Here is a 3,595-nt window from a genome sequence, read left to right on the forward strand (position 1 = left end):
AGGAGTAGCTGTTCTGCATTGTGGTACTTGCTCAGGTTGAGCAAGGTCAAAGTTCAGGGGCCTGTGGAGACAGGTGAAGCCAGACTAACATTTGCTCAAGTCAAGTTAGTTGGTATTTTGTCCAGATTGGTGAGCAAAATACCAACACTGGGGACAACCAGGTCAGTTCAGTTTTGATACGGTTTTGCTCTGTGTTCCCAACCAAATCTCACACTGAATTGTAATCCCCAGTGTTGGAGATGGGGCCTGGTGAGAAGTGACTGGATCAGGGGGGTGGTTTCTAATGGTTTAGCAACATCCACTAGTGCTGTCTTGTATTCTCATAAGATCTTCCCCTTCACTCTCTTTCCTGCTCCACCATGTGAAGACGTGCTTCCTTCCTCTTTTGCCTTCCACCATGATTGAAAGTTTCCAAAGACCTCCCCAGACTTGTTATTTGTACAGCATGCAGAACTCTGAGTCAATTAAACCTCTTTTCTTTTTTTGTGAAAAGGTCATTTTAAGAAAAAAATTTAGTTAACAAAAAATTTGACAAGTTTCACTTAGCAAAATACACGCAAAAGGAAATCACAGTACAAAGAAAGTCAAGGCCTCACCAATTCCTGCAGTATTAATATTGTGTCTCAATTCTCAAAACTAACTTTTAAAAAGCTTAAACTTAACCTAAAGGATTTTAAATGAAACTATAAACTAGAATGAACAAACATGAGAAATATTTCTTTCTTTGCATCAGGGAGCTAGCCCCTTTGAGTTTTCCAAAAAAGCACGTCTCCCAGTGTGTTCAGTGATGTGGTGTAAAAGGTCCGCATCCAACAAACTGAAACTACTTAAACTCAGATAACATCACTCCGAAGTATACTACCAAAATGTTCATTGAGAAAAGCTGAAAATAGTTTTAGTTTACTTATTATCACATGCTAGAAGAAAATTTTGCATGAGAAACACTGAAGAGGTAATTTTTTAAATCCAGATTTCACAAACTCATGGTGCAAAATGGGTCCCACCGCTTCCTCTATTATAACTGCTCTTAACTGCTAGTTGGCTGCCTGTGTAAAATTTCATTGAAATAACTCAAATGTTCCTAACAAAACTAGTCATATCCACCCATGCTGTTCTGCCCACTGTAGCCGGCCCCATAACAGCCGCTCACTGACTGGCTCTCCAGGCCACTTACAGTGGCCCGGGCGGCAGACACCCCCATGCCTTGCATCACCTGGCTGCTATATGCCCCATTGCTGGCCCCTGTTGTCGAATTCAAGAAGAGTTCTATGTATCTGTGTTGCATGTTGGCCCTGTCTTTGGACATGACTGCAACAGCTTCTTCATGAATAGCAAACTGAACATCTGCATCGCCTGTCACTCTTCCATCTGGGCCGATCTCAATATGGACTCTCACAGGATTGAGAGGAGAGAAGAAGTTGTAAATGTCATTCTCAGTCGCTTTGTATGGCAGACCCTTCATGTGGACACAGCGGCCTGTGGTGCTCTGCACTGTGAACTCACTATCGCCGTATCTGTGGCCATACATTCCAGAGAGACGGTAGCTGAGGTCTGTCCCGAACAGGTCGGTGGTGAAGCCATAACCATCGCTGAGGCCACTGTACTCCTCATAGCCCCCATAGCCTGTGCTGTAGGCACCGGGCCGCATCCTCTCCAGTCCTGCCTGCTTCACAATGCCAATAGACCTCCTGGCGGTCCCAGGCTGGTAGTAGGGCCCCCGGCCGCTGCACGGACATGAACTTCAGAGGGGGCTCTGAGTATGACCTAACTTCCTCCTGGCTGCTCTTAAACACCTCGATGTACTGTGCCCTATCCTCTCCTTGTGCTTCCCTAGAGCTTTCTCAGATAACTCCTGGGAGGCAAACTGCACAAATGCTTCCCCTGTAATCTTGCCCTTGGGGTCCACAGGCAATGTGATCCCATTTGACACGATTTCCAACCCTGAGAAGAACTGAACGATTTGTTCCTTTGTGCATCCAAATGGGAGTCCTCGAAGCCGCACGAAGCCGTCGGCACTGCTGGGACCACTGTGCTTTAACACCCAATCCATCTCGGTTCTGTGGGGCTTGGACACTTCAATGTACCACTGGCCCATGCTCTCCCTGTCTTTTTTCAAAGCCAGTTTTACATCATCTTCTGATCCAAGTTCAACAAAAGCCTCACCACTCTGCCTGCCCTCTCTAGTGTAGATGAAATGGACACCTGCAGCCCCATAGTGAATCGTGCAGTCAGAGAGGAAGTTCTGCACATCCTCAACAGAGCAGGACCAGGGAAGGCCACGGAGCTTGACCACAAAGCCCTCACCTCCCTCAGGGCCCAGCATCATGGACACTTGACAGGATGGGTGTCAGGTGATCTTGGGTGCAGCTTTTTTGTGGCACAGAGGCAAGCGGAACTGGTTACTGTTCCTATCAGGCAAGCGCGGCTGGCAGCTAAGAGCCCCAAAATTCCACCGAAGCTCAACCACGCAGAGGGCTCCAGGAAAGTCTAGGTGCATCTTTTTGTTCTCAACCTTAAGGAAGACGTGGCGCAGACCTCCTTCCACGACAGACCGGAAAGACCAAACCTCTTTTCTTTATAAATTACCTGGTCTCAGGTAGTTCCTTAATGCAATAACAGTCTAATAACAAATTTATATGATAAAGAATGGGAATTTGGAGAGTCTGTGTCTGGCCTTGTAATTAAATAAACAACAAGGTTATGCCTAACTCATGGAGAAGCGAGATTCTTTGCAACAAGTCATGTCCTGGAGCACAAAAGGGTGAGCGAATTCATCACTGTTTTCTAGTGTCACAGAGTCACTCAGGTCAAGTTCCACATCGTCATCTGGAACCCGGGAGTCTCTGGGGCACCTCTTAGTACTTCCATACTGTATTAGTTTACTATTGCTGCTGTAACAAATTACCACAAAACTAGCAGCTTAACACGACACAAATGTATTATCTTACAATTCTGGAGGTCCTAAGTCAGAACAGCTTCTACTGGACCAAACCAAAGTGCCAGAGGGGCTGTGTTCCTTCTGGAGGTGCTAAGAGGGAATCTATTTCCTTTCCTTTTCCAGTTTCTAGAGGCCACACATATTACTTGGCTCATGGCCCCATCCTCCTTATCCAAAGCCAGAAATGTCCAGCTGAGTCTTCCTATGATATCATGTTTCTGGTTCTTTCTCCTTCTTCCATTTTTAAGAACTTTGGGGATTACATTGGGCCCTCCCAGATCATCCATGATAACCTTTCATTTTAACATCAGGTGGGAACAGCCTTAATTCTACCTGTAATTTCCCTTTGCCATTTAACAAATCATATTCAGAGATTCTGCAGGTTAGGATATCTTTGAGGGGGGCCTTTTTCCTGCCAGCCACACTCAGGGTATTATGTCTGTTAGGGATTGGGATGGGTTTTCATTCATTCAAAGGAAGTATGTCATTTGGTAGAGACACTGTGTTGTCTTTTTGGGGGAATACAAAACAGCGTTTATCCTGATAGTTGAATGATGAGTAGGGATTTGGCAATAGGAGTTCATTCCTGTATATTTGTCATGTCTGTAGTCACCTCTGTCCTGGCAACACTGCCCATCTGTTACATGTTGTTCAGCA

General features: G+C 45.6%; 1 pseudogene; it reads right to left on the reverse strand.

Moving 5' to 3' along the window:
• Positions 1 to 809: 809 nt before the first annotated feature.
• LOC100399064 (heterogeneous nuclear ribonucleoprotein F-like) lies at positions 810 to 2,548 on the reverse strand (annotated as a pseudogene).
• Between the last annotated feature and the right edge of the window lie 1,047 nt (positions 2,549 to 3,595).

Source organism: Callithrix jacchus, chromosome X (assembly GCF_049354715.1).
Source record: "Callithrix jacchus isolate 240 chromosome X, calJac240_pri, whole genome shotgun sequence".
NCBI lineage: Eukaryota > Metazoa > Chordata > Mammalia > Primates > Cebidae > Callithrix > Callithrix jacchus.